Source organism: Acomys minous (assembly GCF_964271855.1).
Source record: "Acomys minous genome assembly, chromosome: 11".
Lineage (NCBI taxonomy): Eukaryota > Metazoa > Chordata > Mammalia > Rodentia > Muridae > Acomys > Acomys minous.
The window spans coordinates 49,235,684-49,260,889 of record NC_140492.1 but is presented as its reverse complement, the minus strand read 5'-3'; the positions used below and the strand labels follow the sequence as shown (position 1 = coordinate 49,260,889).

Below are 25,206 nucleotides of genomic sequence, written 5' to 3'. Positions count from 1 at the left end.
GCAGTATAGGACAAAAAATAGGAGGTGGGAGGGAGTACTGAGGGGGCAATTCAGGAACATGGTCTGCCAAGCATGAAAAGCTACTTAGACTGTTCTGGTTCTGAGAGCACATGTATAGCATTGCTGCCAACTCATTAATGAGTACAGTTTATTTTGTATATCACACAAAGTCTGCTGAAAAGCACATTTCCTCATTCTGTCTTGTTGTTACTGAGGTCTTACATCCACCATAAAGCGCATCCAGCCACACAAGTAAAAGTAAAGGTCCTTGTCTTCTCCTAGTTTTCTTTCATAAATATCAGGACATGATTGCAAACATCTACTTCATCGTATGCTTTGGTACTTTAAAAACTGATCCTCCACCATATTTGAAAATAAACTTAGATGTCATCTTTCCACATGAATATTTCATTTAGTTATATGTTTTGTTGAACAAATAATAATTTCATAAATTTATCAATTACACTATGCTATTCTGATCTAGGAATATATAGTAAAATTACTTAACCAAGTTATTTAACTTATATTTAATATTTAACATATTCATCAATTTACCTGCAGGATATTTTGTTAACAAATTCAATAGGTTTTGTAGTAGTCTCAGTTCACTTCTGTACACCATTTGATAAAGAACATAAAAATCATTATACCTATTTTATAGTGAGGTGCTGAATATGTAAGTTAAGATTTCACAAGGCAGTACATTTAATATACTACTTACTTAATCCTTCATTCTGACACTGGAATTTAGGACTTTAGCATATGCTTTAAGCTGGCCAAAACACTTAATTCATTTATGCTTATAATATCATACACACATCACAGATGAAAGACAGAAAATGAGACATAAGAGAACACTAAATGGCTTAAAGCAAATACCATAGAAAAGTCACAACGAAGATAGGGCTTTCTTGGTATGGCTTGGGGTTTTGGTATGTATCTACCTATAATTAGTTTCCAGCCAAGAAATGTTTCCTATTATGTATAATCCTAGTTTTTCATATTAATACATTTGTATTTTTTAGGCCTCAACAATCAACTAATTTAACTAATTAGTTAATTGATTAATTTTAGACTGAGTTCAATGATTCTTGTTTAGACATAGCTCTAACTCTGGGATCAGGTTACTTTGTCTCCCTTTACTAGGTAGTCATCACTTAGATAACTGTTTTTACATGTCAGATGTTTGTATACATAAGTAAAATATGTTAAGTTTGAAAGTTATAAAGTATAGAGAATTTTTTAGGAAAAATTATGAAAATAGCTCTAGAATGTCTGCAATCCTTTTGAGTGATGCTTCCAGCCAGACAATGATATTTCTTTTATAAATCTAAAGATATAGATAGTTGATAGGAGTGGAGACCCAAGCAGGCTAACCGTCCCTCCGGTCTTCCTATCTATCCAAGTATTTTGGAGAAAGAATGCATGACAAACTTATTCATCAGTTTACTTTCCACAGATGACAATTTACAGTTGAGATATCAGCGTGTTCTAGAAACTTCTAACACTTTGGGGCACTGCTTTAGACAGAAAGTAGATATGTATTGATAGGCATTTAGGCACCTTCACCTTCCTGTGACACACACCCAATATGAGAAGCCGTAAAAGTCGACATATCACTGAGGAGTCTAGGCAGTCCCTATATCAAAGAAGCCTACAAACAACCACAGAATAAAACACAAAAACTACTTACACAAGTAAATAATTGATGAGAGCCTTCTTAAAGCCCCTCGGTGAGCACTCCCCACCCCTAGGGTTACATACCCATTTGACCTGAATTTAGTTTTACAACCATAACTGAACATGTTCCATCAATATTTGATCCATAGTTTATGTCAAGAGTTCAAGATTGTTCTACTAAAGCCAGTGTCCGAACAGAAGAAATACAAAGAAACCATCAGAGTACCACAGGCCAGAGAAATACTAATAGTGGCATGGAGGCAACATGTGATTATGCAGAGTGGTGCCTGTTCCATATAGTCCCAACTAAGCCATTCAATCTCCTTTAAAGAAAAGTTAGCCAGGGTAGTGGTAGCATACACTTTTATCCCAGTACTCAGGAGGCAGAGACGGGTGAATCTCTGAGTTGGAGGCCAGCCGGGTCTACAAAGTGAGTTCCAGGACAGCAAGGACTACACAGAGAAACCCTGTTTTTAAAAACCTAAAATAAATAAATAAATATATAAGTAAATAAATAAAGTATGTTGATCATATATTAGTCCTTGTAAAAATAAGAATTTATTATAAACATGTATTCCTCTGTCTATATTTTGTCTCTTAGCTGTTTTTTAAAAACTACATTTCAGTAATATTAGAAACATCTTTGAAGGAAAACTACCAGACTACCAAATCCAACTTGTTTTCACTAATTTATTTATATTTATTGTGATAGCAGCCTTTAATAGTCCTATGTATGCATCATTTGCTCAAAAATAGTAAATTGTGATTGCATGTGTTTGCCTCACTCTGAATAGTTAAAACACCATATAATATGTACTTCTCAATAATTTCAGTGTTACACATCTTAAGTATATTTATTATAGTCCTTAATAACAAGCTGTTTTATAAGTAAGTAGCTGAGTATCAGAGAAGCTAAATAATTTGACCCTGGACATACAGCTAATAAGTGACAAAGCTATATTTCAGGCTCAGGTCTTCATAGCTGAAAGTCTGCCTTCACTCTTTTTAAACCCCTGTCTTTTCTGTCTCATTATATAGACAGTTGTGTCTTGCATCCTAAAAGTATATATAGTTTGGAAATATAAGTTGTGTTGTGTATCTTTGTTTGCTTGCTTGCTTTAACCACTTGAAACATGTCCTTGCCATTTTTTTCTCATAATGCAGCCTACTAGACTGGAAATACCATAGTGTTATATCCCAGTTTTATTTGTGGGGATACAGCTACATTCACTTTTAAAAATAAATTCAAAACTATGTGAATTTTTTAGATTAAAGATAGTATCATAAATGTGCCTATGTAAGTATAACATTAAGACTATTTTTAGTAACAGAGGTCTTAATGTTTAGAATTTTAATGTATATCTAGTTTCACTACTTGTGAGATTTATAATCTCTTAAATGAAAATGAAATAAGACCTACCTTAGTTTTTCTGATGATTAAGTATGATGCTTTTGTAAATATATGTTTATATAAAATTCTTACATTAGCCACCAACATATGTTTTATAGTCTAATTATTATTCCTAACGAGTGCTACACAAATAGGTAGCACAAGCTTCATAAATATGCAGTGAATGGATAAATGAACTGCACAAATTCTTTAAATGGCTATATATGACCAACTTACATGTTTGGTATCCCACATGCTTCTTTACATTTTGAATATCATATAAAGCAGATGTTCAATACCATCGAGAATGCCATCCAGTCCCCAAGAAGATCTGTATTCTCTGAAGAAGCCATTATGAGATATATCATTGCTTCCCCACTTGTCATGCATAGCATGTGTTCCCTGACTGAGGCTACCTGTGGCTGCTAAGTAAACTCATATGATTTGTCTTCTGGCACAATACAAACAGAAGTGATTGAATATACACGCATGCATGTGATGAACAAATGAAAATGGGCAGGAAAACACAAAAAGCCAGTGTGTACTACTAGACTCCTACTTGCCTGGGACCCCAGGATTGTGAGAAAGACAGTGCATACCCCTCTTTGTGCCTCTGTTGGAGATGCCACATACCTTCCTGATGATGACGAGTCATTATAGTTTAAGAACGACTTTGTTGTCCCTCAATAGAAGAATGGATAAAGAAACTGTGGTACATATACACTATGGAATACTATTCAGCTATTAAAAACAAGGAATTCCCGAAATATGTGGATAAATGGATTGAGCTAGAAATGATCATAATGAGTGAGTTAACCCAGAAGCAGAAAGACTCAAATGGTATATACTCACTTATATCTGCATATTAGCCCAAGGGGCATGTCCCACGAAAGCCTTCACTTACCAGGAAACTGAGACAGAGGAGAGGACATTCTAGTGGGACTCTAGATGAGAGAATCATGGGAGAAAGGCAAAGTAGAAGGACCCAGAGGGTCCTAGAAGCCTACAAGTAGAACATTATGATAGGCAGATTTGGGCCCAGGGGTCCCGCTCAAACTAAGGCACCAGCCAAGGACAATACAGGCGGTAAACCTTAAACCCCTACCCAGATCTAGCCAATGGACAGAACACTCCCCACAGTAGAGTGGAGAGTGGGATATGACTTTCTCACATACTCTGGTGCCTCACCTTTGACCATGTCCCCTGGAGGGGGAGACCTGGTGGCACTCAGAGGAAGGACAGCAAGTTACCAAGAAGAGACTTGATACCCTATGATCATATAGAGGGGGAGGTAATCCCCCTCAGGAACAGTCATAGGGGAGGGGAATAAGGGGAAATTGGGAGGGAGGGAAGAATGGGAGGATACAAGGGATGGGATAACCATTGAGATGTAACAAGAATAAATTAATAAAGGAGGAAAAAAAAAAGAACGACTTTGTTTCTTAATAGACTTGTTTTTAAATCCTGAGATGGTTACTATCTAAGGCATTTATCTGAAATTACTATGCACTAAATCTCCCAGTTCCTAGAACTGCTAATCTGATTCTAGTAATAGTTTTAGAAAAGGTTCAAAGGTTTGCTTCTCCACAGAACAGTCTTCCTACCACTGGTACTCCTGGTCTACCTTCAGAAACAGCTCGTGTGTCATGTCTAAGTGCCTGGTTCATGCTTGTCTACATGGTTGTGATATGTTTAGTTTTCTATATAAAGGTGAATTTTTTCTTAGCCTTTAGTAATTAAATTATAAATTTCCTGTAAATAGAGCCTCCACTTTATTCCTCTCTTATGGCCAATATTATCCAGTTTCTGATACAGAATAGATTCTTAATTAATATCTATCTAATAAATTAACAAACTTACCATTGCACACATCAGACAAGGAACGTGAATAAAATTTCCTATGTATTTTTGTTTTCTTCAAGTGACTGTGACACTTTTGAAATTGACTATGAACATGTTAGCTTCTGAGTTCTTTAGTTGTTTTGAGGGACATATTCTAATCTTTGAAAAGACATTTTTGTTGTTGTTGTTGCCTATCTGTCTTTTTTCTTTCTTTCTTTTATTTATTTATTTGTTTGTTTTGTTTTGTTTACTCTGGGTATATCTTTTACAGCAGGGCTTAAGTGTGTTGTCCATGAGTGACTGCATAATGGAACCCCATGGAAAGCATTATTAATTTTCACTTCTGTTTACATGCTACCTGCTATGTTGCTTTGCTCAAGCACTATTATCAATGTGCTTTGAAAAGATGCATGGTTTGTGTCAGCAAGCTGCGAGAGGTTTTTGTTTTATTTTGTTTTTTTTTCAACCAAAATTCTTAGGCTTTAATATGATATGTGATATGTAGCTAAAAGTCAATAAATGTGCCCTATCTGAACAAATGCCCCATTGTTGCTTTACTGTTTTGAGGACTGGGCCTGAACATTTTGTTACAGGCTAACTGAAATGTCCAGTGTCACACAGCCTAGTAAGAGAAAACCTGACACTCACAACTTGTACTTCTGTGTTCCAGGCTGTTACACAAGCTCACTGAGAAGTGCTGTATACGTCTGATTTCTCAACTTCACCCTGCAGTAAACTTTTGCAATGCCGAGGCTAGAGACCTCCTTTGTAAATGTTGTCTGCCCAGTGCCGGTGTTGGCACCCGGGAGGCCTTAGCTGATAAAAGGGGAAGAACATATGGCTTCCATCTGAATACAAATTGGTGGACATAACACGGGAATTCAGCTGCAGTGTCCCCTATACTGTAAACTGAAAGAGTATGAGTGCACGTGTTTACAAACGGCGTCTGAATTCTCCCACCCCTCTCCACCCCCTTTCCCCTGTATTTTTATCGGCCTGAATCACAGCCATCCTGTGTCGCAGTCTCACTGTGTTATTTGTGAAAATGGCCAGCATGAGGAATTATTAATTAAAGCTAACAAATCACCCTGACGAGCTGTGCCCTGGCATGGCTGAAGGTTGATTGGCGAAAGTGTTCTTTGGAGAAAAGACTTTTTGTGCTCATGACGCAGTCAGGGACGGATTATTGAATATGCAAGTTAGAAGAAAAATCACAGGACAAGCAAATTGAGTATTTACTGGCAAATAATTGCTCTCTTAAGCTGTGGCTCTCTTCCTAAATTCTTAGCATTCCCGAGGGTTAGAAAGAAACACAGAAAAATGCATCGGTACAGAGTTCATTTCAAAAAAACACACATAGACTGATGTCTGGGACTTGTGCAGGTAAGTGTGACTGCGTGTGCATGGGAAGTGAGAGAACAAGAGGAGATGGGAACGTGGCTCTGCGTCTGGTGAGTTGCAGCGTCTGGAAGCACAGCTCTGCGTATTTCTAAGTTGAGAGTTTAGTTTCTGTGCTGTGTTTATTGTGAAAGTTAGAGTCGTGGAAAGGAGGGTGTTTTCTCAAGTTGTTTGTCTTTCTCCGAAGGAAAAGAGAATATGTTAATATTTTGTCCCAAAAATAGTTTCAATTTTGCTCAGATATTTGTGACTATGTACAAAATGATGACTGGATTTTAAGATCTGTTACTTTCAACATTGTTAATTCTGGTGCGTCTTAGCAGTGTCCCAAACGCATGGGGGTACAACTATTACATTTATTTTTAAAAGTAAACACTGTTTTACATTAGGGCCTAGCCAGTACTGTTGAAATGTCTACGGGAACATAACAGTTTTCAAGTAGTTGGTAAGCTCCGAGCTCTTCTAATAACCAAAGTGTCCTTATTGTCAGTGTGTGTGTGTGTGTGTGTGTGTGTGTGTGTGTGTGTGTGTGTGTTTCATCTGGAATGTTGCTCGGACTCCTGAGTTTTGAGGTCATTGTAAGATACAAGAAACAGCGTTAAAGCCTTTTTCAGAACTAAACGTAATGAAATAGAGTTAAAAATGTAAGGAAATGAAGACTCATGTATAAAATGTAGATAGTAAACAGACGTGCTCTTTTATAAGTGTAGTTAGATTTTGTGAACAGCACCCAAAAATATGTGTGTCTACTGAGGATGAATCAAATGTTCTTTGAAAACCTAGAAAAGGTGTTGTCATTGACAACAAGCTGATTTTGAAATGAGAATAATTGGCTGGCGAAATAGCATTTTAGCCTAGTAATAACTACAAAGAACATGGATTTAAAACAAAGGCATAAATATGATTTAGACTAAATTAACTAATTAATAATTGCAAAGTGCTTTAAGAATAAAACATTGACATGATAGTAATAAGAAGAAGAAGAATAAAAATGGAAAATCCAGCAGTTATATAGAAATTAAATCACAGTCAACTACATTAGCTTTCAGAAACTTAGAATTTTAAAATATAAATAAATAAAACAGATTTTTTGCCTTCTAATCTGTTTCTTGACCCAAACAATATGTTACCAGTTATGAGTCTTTTTTACTGTATTCTGTCTTACTTAGAGATTAGTTTGTTTTAGCATGTAGAATAGGACTCAAAGTGTAGAAAATGTAATTTTTTAAAGACTGAATTTCTACTGGACCAGATTTTCTCAGAGAGTCAGCCTCTTTAAAGTTTTCTATGAGTATTAGAGGGCAAATTTGGTCCTTATTCTGAAATAGCAAAGAGGGCACTTACAGCATATGCTCAGAGGACAAGCCATCTGCCTTCTTTATTATGGGCATCACAGCATTATGAGGACTTGGAAAGGCAGAAAATCAGAGCCAGAGTTCTGCGCAAGATCTTAATACTGAGCACTCTGGTTTATAGAAGTGCCTAGCACTCCCCATACTTTTTTATTTTCTAAGAAAATATTGTTATTACTTTCTGATACATGGGCAGTAATGCCAAAGTGTTGTGTAATGATGTGAACCCACGGCAAGTTATTAGTGATCCAGTCTCATTTAACCCACTCAATATGAATATGTGATTGAAGTTTTGAGCTTGTTATTGGTGGTGAAACTCACAGTGACTTCAAGAAACAGAAGGTGGTGACTATTGGACTGTGTAGAGACGAGTTGGAGAAGACATGGAGAGTTCAGGCTGGAGCACAGTGGTAACCCAACTGTGATGCTTTGGTTGTCCACTGGGGGTGGTAACAACAGAAAACGAAACCAAGGATAAATTGACATTGTCCCTGGATGTTACTAGCATATTTCCTTAACATCTGGAAGGATTTGAAAATAAAAATATAATAAAGGAACAAAAATCATGTTTAGTTCCGAATACAGTATTATATATTCCAAATACAGTATACTGTAGTATAACTGTGAGCATCCTATAGTGGCCATCTAAGGACAGGCCAAGATGAATATCACTATATATGGCATATCTAATCTGTACTCAAATCTGAGCAGCCTGGATGGCTCATTATCAAAGACAAACAAGGGCAGATTACTAGTTCTCAGAATCATGCACTTGAATGGGTGATTATGCCAAAGAACTTTTTAAGTCTAAAAATTAAACAAATACTTTTAAAGGAGCTATAGTTGATATTCATATCAACAAATTAAAATGACCTACTGATGAAAATGACTGTTCTGTTCCTATAGATTGTTTACTGGTAGAATTTTAATTTGTACCTCCACAAATTGTAGAACTACAAATGAATGTGCCTGATGAATCTCTTATCTTGTAGTCTACAGCCTATGAGAAATCTGTTGTTTTTAGGAAGTTGATTTTAATTTGATAATTTAGATATTCATGATCTATATACCAAATGTACATACATGCTCATATACACATTTTAATTTTGTTACTTTTGATACCTTGCTCCAATTAAGGAATTTACATGGTTAACAGAGATAAATAAACTATCAATGAAGCAAAAGTACATGAATTATAAGTATGTAATAAAGATGAAATAAAACAAAATGTTAAATCAAGATAGATGTGAAAGTGGAATCAGGCGTGAGGTGGATACACAGACCACTTGCCAGAGTACTATACAGTTTCAGCATTCTTGCAGCCCAATTAAAAAAAATGTGGCAAGTTATGCAATCCACAGCATCTGCAAAGTAAAATAAATTCTCTCATTCCTCACTAAAGTTTCTTTAAATGATGGGCTTATAATTTAGAGAAGACAATGCTAAGATGCCAGGAAACTTCCACTGAAAAGAGTTATGGATTGCAGTGTCCTAAGAAGCAGCTGGGAAGTGGAAGCAATGCATCCTGAGATGTGGATGTGTCAGTTATTACTTCCATCTGGGCAAGACGAGATGGAGGAATGGGAGGAGGGGGCAGAAGGAGGGGGGACAAGGTGGAAGGGGAGGGAGTGTGAGTGCTGTCAAGTTGATGAACCAAGTTCTTACGGAAAATAAGGATTTAAGTGGAAAAGAGATCTTCAAACTAATATATATATATAAAGTCAGACATTTCGCCTACATTTGTCATGGCCATAAAACACATTTTCTCAAACAAACTTCTTGAATTGGTATTACTGGTGCAGGATGTGCATAAAGCACTGTTCTGGGGCTGATGTTCTTCCACTTCTACTTTAAGCAAATTGTCAGTCTTTATAAAGGGTTAAAAGAGCCCTTTCTGCCTTAAAATTTAGCACTTTTCACCTTAGCCTTCTTTCTTCTTTCAAAGGTTTTAGCAAATGGTCTCCTCTTCTCACAGGCAATTTTGATGGATACACTTCATTTGCTAAGCTGGTCTCTTAACTTTCAAAGGATGATGAGTAAAGGTGGGCAGGGACCACCTGTAGCAGGAACGCAAAGGCATGTTTTAGAAATTTAGAATTTCTGAATCAAAACCTGTGAAGATGGCATTTGGGGATGTACAGTTTAAAAGACTATCTAGATTAGTCATGCATATTAGAATTTGAAAACAAGTGTTTAAAATTGTGACCTTAAACTTTATGGTATGTGAAGCACAGCTGGTGAGAGTTCATTATTATAACACGAACTAAAGATTAATGTATATTCAGTGCTGTGTGATAAGTGTAATAAAACTGTAATAGTGTAGCTCAGAACAACACGACATGCTTGAGCCTTTACACTAGATATCACTATCTGACAAAAATTAAAAATGTTTTTGGTAATTGGTGGGAACTTCAGTGTACCATGTCTTGTGCTGGGTCTGACTACTAAAAGATGGTCTCTCTGTTGTGTGAAACACTTCACAATGACGATAATTCTCTGTTATTTGGATATTACATTATCCAAATTAAGATAAACATGAATTGTGTATAAACTGATCAGGAGATCAGGTGGTAATTCAAGATTCTACATAGACATTGGTAATAATTGCATCTAGTAGTACACTGATACCACTCAGAGGATGGAAAGAAGCTTCTGCAGACCCTCCATTTTCCTCAGTGGGAGACTATCTTCTAACACTGGGCCTGGAGGAAGTGTCACAGTGACCTCCTAAATACATATCTCCCACCACTAATCAATGATTTGTTATAAAGATCCTTTTAGAAACAGAGAGGACGGAAGGAAGAGAGGGAGGGAGACAGATAAAAAGACAGACATACAGAGAGACAGAGACAGAGGCAGAGAGGTTTGTGCGTACACCTGTCACTAGGTGTTATGACCTCCATGTCTCGTTTCTTCTCCCTTCTGTTGTCTAAGCTGTTCTGCAAGATACTGAAGCCTAGACAGACTATCTAGCTGATGAGTGACACTGCATACAAAGGAGCTCTGGCTGCTCTTACCCAGAACTCTTTGTTCTACAAGTTCGAAATATGAATACAGCAGCCTCCTGAGCAAACATCCTATAACACTTGTTGTAGCCTCCACCTAGAATGTATGTTAGAGTCATGCTCCTTGGTGCCGATTCTTGACTCATTTCTATTTGAATAATCTTGGACAAGATATTGGGCATCATTTGTCTCACTGTGCCTCTCTGTTAAATTGGATTCCTAATAGTCATTACCTTGGGCATGATCTGAAGAAATGAATATGGGAGGTAATGAGAGGTTCAGCAAACAATGGCTCTTGCCACCAAGCTTGACAACTTGGGTTCCGTCCCCTGAACCTACATTGTGGAAAGAGAGAACCACTTTCAGCAAGTTGTCATTTGATCTCTACACAGCCTCCAGTGCACACACAAAATTATTAGTGTTTTGTTTTTTGTTTTTTGTTTTTTTGATAGCTCAACAAGTAAAGGACCTTGCCTCCAAATCTGAAAAATCTTAAACTGATTCTCAGAACACAAATGGAGGAAAGCGAGAATGCACACGATGAAACTCACAACTCCTGGAAGTTGACCTCTGACCTCCAACATGCGCTGTGGCAGACACACCACACAAACCCCACCCCAACACATACAAACATAATGAATAAATACTTGTTAGTTTTTGAGTATTAAATGCATATAAGATGCAAATCACAATATGTAGCACTTAGAGAAAAATACTCAAGAAACAGTATTATTACTGCAATAATTACTATAGTAGCAGAAATTGAGTACTAAAATGCTACAGGGAATGTATGGCTCATGAAGGAACTTAACAAGCAGTCGGCTCAGAAACAGAAAGAGAACTTGCTATTTTATTGGGGGGTTATGTTTTCCTGGAATTTTTAAGGTGACCTTCCTCATTATTCCAGGACAACATAAGAAATAGTGTGTACATTTTACCCCCCTCCACCCACACCCACACCCACACACACCCCACATCATCATCATCATCATCATCATGATCTTGTTTCCCTCTTTTCATATGCGTATTGAGAATATTATGCTACCATGATCATTCTTAGGAACTAGAGATAATAGCAAATAAGATAAAATGTTGGCCTCAATAAAAACCCTTCAAGGATCTCTATTATATTGTAGTAAGAAGGGATAAATGACTAAACAGAATGGAATGCACTATATCTATAGAAAGAAGGTGCTTTTTGAGACATGACCTTCTCTGTTCCCTATGACTTCTATTGTGTCATTGGGTGGGGTATATTTTTTCCCTCATCTGCTGCAGATACAAAGTAGACCTGTGGGTCCAGGAGCTTCCTTGAGGGAAACTTCTGTGCAGGAAATCTACATATCTTTTAAGGGAGTCAACAATTGCTTTCAGCTCTTTCTTCTGAGAATGTGTGCTTGAGTTTCTTCATAGAGCTGAGTGGTGAGTGGTAGGTGCTCAGAAAGCATTGCATTCTACTAGAGTCGTATGGGAGGGGATTCAGCTACAGTAGAGAAGACAGAAGGTAAATGTGTGATGGTGGTAAAGTTATCAGGGAGCAGACTAAGAAACACAGTGCTGGAGAAGACCAGAAAATGGAACACATTTACCTGATATTAACAGCCCAATAATAACGCAAAATGAAAAAATTCAGTAAGTAAAGTTCTAAGTTTTTCATTGCTTAGAATTTGGCATGTGCCTGTAATAAAGTATTTTAAATGGTTAGAAAGTATACTGAAGAAAGAAAAATAAAAGGAAAATAATTACCTGTTAATTTACCACTTACACATGCCATTTTTATTATTCATCGGGCACTTTTAAAAACTTTTTTTTACTGTAAGTGTATGAACATTTTGCCTGCATGTGTGTATGTGTACCATGTGCATGTGTGTATGTGTACCATGTGCATGTGTGTATGTGTACCATGTGCATGTCTGACAGAGGTCAGAAGATGTCTCAGGTCCTTGGAACTGGAGTTTACAGGTGACTGAGCTGCCATGTGGGAACTGGGAAGTGACAACCAGTACTGGCTCCCTTGCAAAAACAGTAAGAGCTCCTAACCTGAGCCCTTGCTTGACCTCACTTCAGGTACTTTTTAAAGCATGTGTTATGCTCTAAGCTTGAGCTGGCTTGTCACACCTTCTCAGAAGGGAGCGTTTTAATTGGCAAATAGTATGAATGGCAGCCTCAGACTTTGACTCATTAGCTATCTTTAAGTTTAAGCTTACAGACCAGAAGGGTCCCAAGCCCAGTAGTACAGCTACATCAGCCAAAAGGTAGCGTTATTAAAATGTAGAATATCTGTCATGGCCTCCACCTAAAACACATAAGAGAGGCAGGCTTTGGGGGTCAAACCTTGCTCTTACCTCCTTGCTGGCACTCATCTCAGACAAGTTATATGGCTTTTGTGCCTAAAGTGTCCTGTTCTGTAGAATCGGATTATTAACACTTCATACCCCCTTACAGAATTTTGAGAAATTAGTAAGATAATGCCTTTGAACAGTTAATTGTAACACTTGAGACATTGGAAAGTTGTGGTTGCTATTATGATTATTACTTTTGTATCATTACCCAGGAACATGCTGAAAATATATTTTTCCATTGTAACTGTATTAGTCCTACTGACAAAATAATTCAATACAAATTTCCTTTTGAAGGTGACTCAGAGATATCGCCTTTGGAATATATATTGAGAAAAATATAGGTTTTATATATGAATATATGTATAAATGTAATGGGAGTTAGCTTAATATATACATGATACTATACAAAGCAAAGTTCTGTTTCTTTGTAGAATTTGTGCTTGAATCTGCATTATGTGTTGTTTATTTCACAGTATGGGACTTAAATTAAAAGAACTTTTCAGTCTGAACCCCAGTGATGATAAGGTAGTGTAGCTCTCTTTAAGCACCATTTGTGGAAAAGAAAAAAAAATACAATTTTGCCTAAAATTGACATCTTCTAGAGGAAGACGCTATAATCATCAAATCTGTGCTTAAGCATGAAAATTAATAAACTAAGATCACTAGCCTAGTTGGGGTTACAGAGTAGGCACCTGAGAATGCTTATCCAATTGAATATATAATAACAGGAAAAGTATGTGAGACCAATCCAGATGCTCCGTTGTAATGTAGATGCTAAGAAAATGATGCCATGGAATCAATGTATTTTCTTATTTGAAATACTTTGTTTGTTTGTTTGTTTGCTGTGGTGCTGGGGACTGAACCTAGGGCCCGCACATGCTAGGCAGGCACTCTACCACCGAATTGTATTTCCAGCCATATGTTCACTTAAAAACTATACCCTTGCTTCAGTCATAGAAGCAGAAGTCCATCATGGAGAGAGCATGGGCCATGTTTTTACACAGAGTATGCTACACTTGTCATCATCACCTCTCCTATCTACAGCTCATATGGCCATAAGCATCTTGGGTTTTTTGTTTGTTTTAAACCCTCAAATGAAAAAATGAACCATTAACATCATCATTGGTATGTATTTATGGTCTGTAGTAAATTTTTTGATATATCTTGGTAAATAATGGATACTCAGTGAATGGTATCTGCTACCAACTCTAATAAACACAACAGTAATAAAACAGAATTTTTAGACAATAATCATAAGCTCATTAATATATATTAATATGTAACATGCACTAATATATGAGTATGTAAATTATAACACTTGAAATTGTTTTGCCTAATATTTGACACATAGGAAATCTAGATGTAAATTTGATATATTTAAATGCCTCCGTGGAAAAGGTGTTATAATTATTTTAGTTAAATGAAAATACAATTCAAAACTCTCAAACTAACCCAATCTTATGAAAATGATAATAAAAACAAAGGCTTCCAATGATTTTTTATTGTTCTTAGTGAAATGACCAAATAATATGGGCTTCGTGCTTTACTTGAAGTTATAGAAAAGAGAAATACTTGAAAAACTCCTAAGTGACCCCTGATCTGAATATTATAGGTGGAAGCATTTTAAAGATCAAAAGGCTATTATTGCTATCTGCAATAGATGCATATGGAAAATGGCTGCAGAGACTCACAATAAAAATAGTTCATTGCTAAATTCGAAATTCTGTTAATGTCACAAACAGTGGGATGTGAAACACAAATGAATTGTGATGACAGTTGAGTACCAAGCTGCCTATTTTCCCCCTCAGAGCTGTCCGTGTTCGGCTTTATATTCTCCTTGTCTAATTTAACCCATCAATATTTGTACTTTTTGTAATTAGCACCTCCTTGGAATATGCACATTAAGGATTTCATTTCTAACCCTCCTTGCTTTGTTACTACTGACGTCCACTGTCCTGGAGTCTTGCTGACCCCTCCCTTTGGGCTTCTGAGCACCCTTTAGCTTGTCCTCTTGGAAGCCTCTGTACTGCACTTTATTCTTCTTTTTCTTTCAGCCGCCTAAAGTCTTTCCACTCTTCCTGATCAGCAGGCTGTTTGTCTAGAGTGGATTTCTTCTCACTGTGACATTGACTTTATCCTAAGAATCTACATTCACTTTTAATTACAGATTTTTACCCTAGTTTTTCTAAAACATCCCTCTTTTCCTTTATGGCATGGTCTTTATGCTCCTAAATTTTGGGAGCAAGACATTTTTTCTGAACCAAATAAAATAATTCCCTTCAGATGCAGCAGCTCTATACTAGCATAAGCTAGCCTGACCTTTGGGAAATGTCATTAAAGACTCTATGAAGAGTATTTTTAAATGCCCAAATTATTGAGGCTTAATGGCTTTTGTAGCATGGATACTGGCCCTACCTAATAGAACAACAGGCCAAGAAATATTTTTTACTTGGGTTTTACTGTGTGTGGTGACTTGGTTGCCATTTACTCAGTGACCTCTCTTTCTAGCCATTTTAATAAAAAATAGCCCTCTGTAATACTTCTGTTCTCTTCACTTAATAGATGAGAAAACTTTAACCTCAACTTCTTAAATGATGGACCTAAAAGTTCTAATATGCTAAATTTTATGCTATGAATTTTAGCACATAGTTAATTTCAAAACAAAAGTAAAAAATTATCAACGTTGATGTCCTTTTTTTATGTCCTATTTTTATTCCTCCAAATTGAAAGTAGATATTTTAAAAACTGAACAGTCAGTAAAAAATTAACATTGAAAAGAATGCTCAAAAGGTAAGAAAACTACTGAGTCCAGTTCCCAGCCCCAAATACTGTTTTAAAAGTAGATTAATATTGATAAATTTTACAAACGTCAGTATGACTGAGTACTTTTTCCTTTTATCTCAAGTCTCTTCAACTTGATTTCCTCTGTTAATGTATTGATCACTTATATTAGTGTGTTATGAGTCAACATCTGCTGTTAAAGAGTCTTTTAAAAATTGACCCTGTGGTACATTTACACTATGGAGTACTACTCAGCTATTAAAAACAAGGAATTCCGGAATTTGTGGACAAATGTATTGACCTAGAAATTATCATAATGAGTGAGTTCACCCAGAAGCAAAAAGAGACAAACGGTATATACTCACTTATATCAAAACACTAGTCCAAGGGTTAAGTCCCATGAAAAACTTTACTTACCAAGAAAGTGGGTCAGAGGAGAGGACATCCTATTGAGACTTTAGGCAAGAGTAGCATGGAAGAATGGGGAAATAGTAGGACCCACAGGGTCCTGGAAACCTACAAGAAGAACTTTATGACAGGCAGATTTGGGTCCTGGGGTCCTCCTCAAACTAAGGCACCAGCCAAGGAGAAATAGGCAGTAAACTTCGAACTCCTACCAAGACCTAGCCGACGAACATGATATTCTCCACTGTTGAGTGGAGAGTGAGAGCTGACTCTCACATGAACTCTGGTGCCCCTTTTCTGACCATGTCTCCTGGATGAGGAGGCCTGGCAGCACTCAGAGGAAGGATAGCAGGTTACCAAGAAGAGACTCGATAATCTTAGAGCATATATAGGGGGAGGAGGTCTCCCTCAATCACAGACATAGGGGAGGGGAGAAGGGGGGAAGTGGGAGGGAGGGAAGAATGGGAGGAAACAGGGGAAGGGCTAACAATCAAGATGTAATATGAACAAATTAATAAAAAAAATGGTAAAAAAATCGAAAAAAATTGCCCTCCTATCATGCTATTTACATCTCATCTTTTTCATAGATGTAAACATTACGAAAGTATAGAGACTTATTCATTAATAGTGTTAATAAAAATATGGTGGAAATCGCCACATGTTCATGATACATTTTGTTTAGGACTCCCCCCCCCCCCCGACAAAAAATATTGTTGACATGAGACAATATCCAGGGAAAAACAGGCCATCATTTTAAGTTTTAAGTTTGAACATCTGTGCTCACTTATATTCATATTGTATGTTTTGAACATAGATTAGATTCAGTATAGATATAATCCAAATCACAATACATTTTTAAATGATGTTTGAGTCTTGTGTTTCTCTGGTGATGTGACTTCATGAGGAAAATGAAAGCAACCACAACAAAATTCTCCCTCTAACAATAAAATGGGCCTTGCAGTAACTGTTTTTTAAAAATGGGTTAAACAGTGACTACTGATTTTTTAAATACTTCTGTAGTCATTTTAAACAATATAATATACAGCACATGAGAAAAGCTAATAAAATAATCAAAATAATCTCTATCATAGATGAAACTAAAATTCATAATTGAAATATATCATTGAAACCAATTCCTTCAATATTTTTACTATCCCATTACACTAAGGCATTGTAAAAAAAACAAAACAAACAACAACAACAACAAAAAACAATAAGCCATCTTCTACTAGGATGAAATGTCCAGACAAGGAAATATGTAAATAATTAAAAGAATGAATGAGAGTGCAAAAGACAGGCAGACAGAGTGACAGAGAGGCAGAAACAGAGAGAGAAAGACATAGGATAATGGAATCAAGTAGAAAAGATTATGACTAAAAGTGTTGAATATTCCAAAATATAAAATTAATGGAAGGGAAGAACTTTTCTTCAGAAGAAAATAATTTGCCTCCTTCAACAGCAGCGCAGAGTTGATGGCCCAGTGACAAAGCCCTTTCAGTGGGGCTCTTGGGAAGAGCATGCTCATCACAGAGGCTTCACTGGGTGTTCAGTTGCCCTGGGCAATATGACCAGCGTGTCCTTGTTTCTAGAACTAAGTAAACCAAATCAGGATGAACAACACATGGTTTAATAGTTAACTTCAGAACAAGGGGCAGGGAGATGCTTTTATGCCTTCATCCAGTCTTCATTCCAATCTCATTACTGAAGTCTGTTCTGAGAGTATTTACAGCTTTCCGGAGAGTCTAAGCTTGGCAGAATCCTGAAGATGGAAACATAGCTTAATGACCTCCTCGTTCTCGAGTCTCCTTAATGCAGGTGAATCTTGTGATCGGTTACTGTCTATGATCCAGATTATTGTTGTTAATGTTATTGATTTGATTATTCTTAGCCCCTTCTTATCAAGGGAGGTAACTTTTCGTTTTCTAATTCTTCAAGTATGCAAAAGCTTTGTGACTATGCCGAATTGTCTCTGATTCTCTGAGGAAATTAACGTCCTCTCCAAGTTGGAAACTTGAGAGAGTTTGAAAAAGTACTTGGATATGCAAGCCCATTCCTGCTTTTTACAGACCAGATCCAGAAAATATCATAGAAACAATCTTTTATTTGAGAAGAGGACAAAACAAATGGAAGGAGAGAATTGAATTACATGGAGTATTCAGTCCATGGGTGCTCAGTCCAGGTGTGTTTGACTGTGCTCCTTGTACCTTTTCCTGTGCTTCCCATAAACTCACATTTAACACTTCTTGTATACCTAATAGACTCCCCTACTCACAGCATCTCTTTGGTTTCATCAGATGGAAACTAAGCATAGACTAGGTCTTAACCAAACATCCAGGTGTTTGGGTTTTCTGAATAAGTATGTTTAATTAACAGAATGTGGGTAGCTTCCTGTTAAGCACGGAATTCATGGAAGTGTCCCAAGAGTCTGGTATGGAATTGATACTAGAATTTCATAGTTAAACGAGGCAACTACAATAACAACAGTCAACAAAATGTTTCTTATTCTCTTTTTTGAATTCCATTTTAAAATTACACCACCATAAAAATGCTCAACAAACCAGAAGAGTGTGTGCCTATATTTTAAGTATGTTTGTATACCCTTACTGTGGTTCCTGCCACACACTAACATTGTCTTTGATGTTTCTTATGATCAGTGTGTGTGAGTGTGTGCGTGCGCGCGCGTGCACACACACACACACGTGGCCTTATATGTAAGTGTTGCTATTCTATTCATGTTATTTTTTTTCTTTCTGCTTTTATTTTATGCTTTTCATGCATGCTAAGCAGCTCGTTTTCTAGCCTCCTCGTGCAGTCTTGGACAGATGGGTGTTTTTCTCTATAGTGCCTTTAAAGGGAGAAGACAGCAAGAGTAGATTTTGAACAATATTTTACCAGTATTATTGAAAAATTAGCTTCTGTGTATTCTATATACATACATAGCATCTGTGGAAAATGCAAATTCTATTCCTATGTGCTCTCTTCTGTATTTATTATGGTGACTAGCATTATAGTATCTAAGCACTTTATGTTCTTCCTCTTACTATTATTTACCACCTGATCATCCCAAAGTGCCTTTGACAATCAGAGAATTTCATTAGCAATCCATTCACTTGCTTGTTGTTTTTCAGCACCTTTGCATGTAAAAGTATCAAGCATCTTAGTAGCTGTATCAGATAAATTACAGTAAAGTGAAAGAGTACTTCTGATGGAGGGTGGGGGAAGAGCATTCCAAAGCACTTCCTAACATTAAGTTTATGTTGTATAGTATCCAAATAATGCTGTAGGAGCCTATATCAAAATGAAAACTAAATCTTTCATTACTACTTTTGTTTATGATATTCTCTGCCATTGTAGTAATCAGAAGTGTGATGTGAGGAACATAGATAATGCCCACGCTTTGCATATATAAAGATCAGGGCAATTGTAACTCTTCAAAGCAGGGTTGATATTGGTGTAAGCACCCCTTAGTTCATACTATAGCTGCCAATCTGCTTTTAAAAGCTACTGTTATTTTTTATAACTAAAAGGAGTAAAACTTATTTATTAAAAGGTTCATTGTCATTATAGTGGAGGGTGCGTGGTCGGTACCTTAACAGTTTGATTGAATTAAAATCAAGTTCATGCTGGGGTTTCTTTTGCAGCTCTATTCCTTGCTTTCTCTTTGACTCCAAGGTAATTGCATAACCTCTGGTTGACTTGTGCCTCGTCTACACATTCAAAGTAAAAATCAGAAATGAGGTTATTATTTAACTAATGTAGCCTGGTGCATTATTTCTCTAAATATTTCTGGGAGTGAATTTGAGATTCCTGATAGAAATAAACACAGAGATTTGTGAACATTCTCCTGTAGTCTTAGACAACTACCCTATGGAGAGTATACATCAGGGTCAATGCAGATCAGAACCATCGCCATAATTAAACTATAGAGAATGCTCCCTCCCCACAAACACGCCAGTTTATGATTATGACTCCAGAATACAAACTTACAATTCTAGTTCTAGAAAGTCCTTAGTGAAATGCTGAACAGGCGACATTTTCTGATTCACTGCCCTAAGGGAGATGTAGTTCCAGTACCGAAAAAGAAAGAAAACCCTAGGCTTTTCCTGTCATAGCAGTAAAGTGTCAGAGTACAAACACAAAACTAGACCTTCCAGCTTTAAATTGTACTGTCTCCCCAGGACAGAAAGTTTTCCTTCATTTTATCTTGCATATTCAATGGCTCTCAGCTGCCTTGAAATACTATATGAAACAGCACTGTGAAGCATAGTAATTGGATTCCCCTGTTAAGTTTGTGGAGGAGCCCGTTTTAGTGATTAGCTTTGGCCGAAGAATGTTTTAAGGGTAACCTGGTATTCCCATTTGGGTAGTGAGAGCAATAAATAAGTAAGTCAATTTTGTCTTCACTCTTTATGGTCAGTATGAAGATATGGACAGGTTTATGAACTATAGCTAAATCCTGCTGTGACAATTTCATTAAAAAATTCCAATGTTGTTTTCTTCTCTGCATACACCTGAGAACAGAGACTAGCAAGGTGGACAGAAAAAGCCAGGGAAAGATACTGCAAAGAAACTGAAGACTCTTGGGTTCTAGTACTGTCTCGTTCCCCAGGAAACATGTACTGAGCTTCAGGAGAGCCGTACTCCATACCTCAGTGCGTCTCTAATTTGAGTGTTACAGCAATCCAGGAAAGCTTCAAATCATGTCTGGGTTGTTGTATGAAAAATTCTGATTCAGTTTTTTATACTAGCATTTGTTTGTAACTATTAAAATATTTGGTCATTATAATATGTAATTAGAGTCAGGAATTACTTTTATAAAGTTTGAGAGCTTAGGGATTGAAACCACACAGAATCTGAGTTCATGTCTTTGGTCAATCAGCAACTTTAAACTTGCTCACTCATTTATAAAATTCAAACAATAATAGTCTTGTAAGCTGTTTAAAATAAAATAAGATGATATTTATAAGTTTAGCATCATGGTGCTTGCCCTATAATATGAATCTATTACATGTTATCTATGTGGCTAAGTATCTCACTTTCTTTATATGTAATGTAAGGAGAAATTACTATTATAAATAAGGAACAAATGTCTTAAAACTCTATATAGATGTGTCTGCCTTGTCTACCATATCTTTCTTAGCACCATTTTGTCTTTCTTATTGTCTACATGCAAATACGTGCTACTCTGATTTCTCTGTCAACATAGTACTTGACAGAAGCAACTTGATAGAGCACAGATTTGTTTTAGCTCACAATATTAGCAGATTTCATTCCTTTATATCAGGGAAGGCATGGGATTGCACCCAACTCAAGGGAGCCAAAGCATGTGAGGAAGGCCGTTCACATTACCGTAGGTAAGGAAGCAAACAGTAAGAGGCCAGAGCCAGAAGTAGCCATAGGCTCCAAAGGCCTGCCACTAGTCATATGCTTTAAACAGACTACACCTCTTGAGGTTTCCACAACCATCTAATATCAGGCCAAGAGCTGGGACACAAGTCTTCACAACATGAGCCTATGACAGACATTACAAACTCAAATCATAACAAGTTTGTTGACTTGTTAGTTGAAATTTTTGACAGTTTCAGCCTTTATTGTGGTATGTTGCCAAGTATTGCTACCTCTAACTAAGACTGGATACTTGAAAATAGTATACATCCACTGGAATTTTCATAAAGATAATTGAAATATGATAGACTGTTGACATATAGGCTTTAAAAAGAGGAAGGCAGAGCTTTGCAAACATGTCTCAATAAAAACTAGCATGACCCTGGAGTTGCTTATCTGCTGTTACCCACTTGCCATCTAACCTAAACTGTGGGTAGCTTTTACCTCAAAGGATAAATGATCTTTTTAACCTGCTACTTGAATCCCGTTCATCTTCCCTGATGTTTTTCTGTAAGTCTTAAGTAATTCTGAAGAATTACTTATACACATTAAAAGATCTAAATAGTGGCCAACATAGCTTATAAGTTTATTTGTTTAGTTTTACCTATGCTTATAAAGATTGCTGTCAATCATTTTACCTAATAATTTTAACAGTCAGTTCTTTTTGATAAAACCACCCCATGTGTTCTGGAAGTAGCATGGTTTTGGATGGACTGAAAAGAATCAATTGACTATCTAATAAAAGTACAAATGGCTCCAATTTTTTTCATTGCATAGTACGTATTAGTTAAGTCACATACCTAAATTTGGGAATTTTTGGAGCATCCTGTCACTAAGTTTTGGGGCATATAAAACACTGTTTGCCTGGATTTTAAGTTTGTGGATCTTACATGGTGCCTGGCATGGAGATAGGAAGGACATTTTTTTTCCATTAAGCTTTTACTCTGTTTTTAAAGGAAAAGTTGAAACAGAGTCCCTACTGAGATTTTAACATGTTCCATGGTGGTAACCATAGGAAATAGGGAAACAGGAAATTTTTGGACAGAAGGAAGCCAAGGAGTCCACCTCAGGTTGTCCTCACCTCTCAGATACTGGTTGAGCTCTGTAAAATTATTTTTATCTAGGTACATGTTTAATGCTTTATATTTCTATAGTCTTATTCCAGACAGTAGAGAAAATATTACAGCTGATCATGAAAATTATTGTTTTCTAAATGAAACTCAGTTCTTACTGTTCCATCTGGAGGAACCGATGGAAACATTCATTCAGATGCTAATAAGGCCAAATCAGGGTAGTTTGCATTTGGAAAAGTCCATTTGGAGTATTTGGAAGAATTCTCAAAGGATGTCATATTAAAAATGCATATAAATTCCAGATATGAGGAAAAATACTTGTTGCCCAAAAATTTATGGGTACTGAATGATTATACTGTTAAATTTAGGGTACAAATCCACACACACAACTGCACACATGCTCTTAATCTCTCTCACCTCCTTCTCTCGGACCTAACTTCTGGAAAGCACTCTGAATTCTCCCTCAACACCATATTTAGAAGTACTGTATCATTTAAATCAAAGTGCTTATCGAGCACAGTGGTGTTCACCCATAAAAACGCAAACATGCATTTTAGTGACTTTTTAAAGTGTGCAGGCAGTCATTTTTGTGTTTCCTTCCTATCAGGAGCACATCCTAAATACCCTGTTAAAGGTCTACCATCTCAGGAACATTATGTCCATTCGAGCAGTTTCTATTGTCTTCCATCATGCTGCAGTTATTATGAAAGGTAGCCTAAAGATTCCACTTCCTATTCTTGTTACATTTAATTCGTGAAATACAGATACCAAGTAGTGCCATGGCTGCTATCTACAGTTAGATACATAGCTCTTCTTTCCTTATATATAGAGTACCACCAAACTTTAAAAGGCTTTGTACAATCCTACAATAATAAGTTAAAAACAAACCAACACCCTCTAACCAGATCATAAATACTGCCTATGGTCAGTATTCCCATTCTTAGATGAACCATGCAGATCATAATGACCTTAGATTACCACATTGTATGGTTAGCTCTTTTACAGTATGTTTTTGAAAGACGCGCACTATGTGCATAGCCATGGCAAAACACCTCCTAGCTACAGAGCCTTTAGAGTGAGTATGTGTCCAAAAGCAGGGAGGGGGAGGTTTGCTCAAGGAGCTGGTTGAAAAGCACAGTGATGTGTCAGAATGCTTGTGTTCTGACTCACATTGACACCAAGTGAGTTGTCACTCAATGATTTAACCAGTTCCCACATCTGACTCAATGGCAAGTTAACAACAATCTAGATTTTAATAATTATCCAAATGAAGTCAGAAACATTTTTGAAGTGTTTAATATTACTTTACAACTTTAATCTATAAACAGTGGGTTTCTCGTGAGATATAGTGCTGTTTCTGTTTTGTTAAGTTCTCTTTCTTCCAAATTCTGGAGTCTAAATGTACAGTGTCAGAGAGGCTGGTGTATGAGGCCAGTATTGGTTCACTATGGTAATTAAATTAATAAATGGGAGGTCCTAAAATCTTAGAGAAATATATAATTTGATGAATTTTACTGTATTCCTTGAATTCTCTAACATTTGACACAGGATGAGTTGAAAGGATTTTTTTTTCGACAGTAGGAAGCTCTGGTAAGATAGACAAATTTTCCTGTAAAAGTGTAGTTCTCAAACTTAATTGTACCTTAGGAGCTGGTGCAGATTGAAGGACATGTCCCTGCAGATTTTCATTTGATGGCAGTTTCTAGGTGGGCCTGTGGGTCCTCGTTAGAACCAGCTCCCTAATGATTTGCTAGCTGATGTTCTGGAAACCATCTCTGAATTTTCTGGCAGTCGATCAGCACTCTAGCATTCAGGATATGTGGTTTCTGGTTATGGGCAGAATTAAAGAGATTACTTAATGTTCTATTCTATAAAGCCCCACAGACAGAACATTTTATTTTTTCAGTCCCATATCTTTGGAATTTTCTGTTTGTTCCTACTAAATTTGCATGTTTTAGCTTAGGAAAGAATACAAATAGATCTGGTTTGTCAGAATTTTTACTTAATTGCCACTATATGATTTAGCAGAATAGTGACTCTTTTACAGATTTGGTTTTTTTCTCTTTTTATGCATATGCCCAGATGTCTTCACAAAATGAATTTTTATAAAATAATATAGCATTCTATTTCATGCATTTAACGCAGCTTTGCCATGCAACGGCAATGTCATCTCATCTAACCTCTCACGAATGTTCGGCTCCATAAGGATGAACAAGAAACATCCACATTACTAAGAAAATTTTATCTTATGAAAGACAATATCTCCCTCTCTCTCTATCCCACATATTCAATTCCCTTGTCATTTTCCATTATAAATAAATAACAAACCAATTTGGCACATGCCCACCGATTAAAAATAAAAGTTGTCAGAAACGAGAGAGGAAAGACAAAAATATGAATTATTAATTATAATATTAAGCAGCACAAAAAGCCTAAAATGAAATGATGCCACCTAGAAGAAATTTTATCAAAATACATGAGACAAGGATTTAATATTTATCATAAAATTTCATTGTTGTAAATTTACATGAAAAATATATTTACATTATCTAG

General features: G+C 36.5%; 1 protein-coding gene across 5 annotated transcripts in view; it reads left to right on the top strand.

Moving 5' to 3' along the window:
• The window catches only part of LOC311609169 (uncharacterized protein), a 627,587-nt gene that overhangs the window by 278,543 nt on the left and 323,838 nt on the right, over positions 1-25,206 (top strand). The window contains exon 1 of one of the 5 annotated variants that reach the window (XR_014783301.1): positions 4,495-6,295. The exons of 2 other annotated variants lie outside the window; for them this stretch is intronic. The gene's annotated coding sequence lies outside the window, so the exon portion shown is untranslated. Of the gene's footprint in view, positions 1-4,494; positions 6,296-6,315; positions 6,364-16,318; positions 18,011-25,206 lie in introns of those variants that run through there. 2 more of the 5 variants (XR_014783300.1, XR_014783302.1) reach the window with 2 other exon arrangements.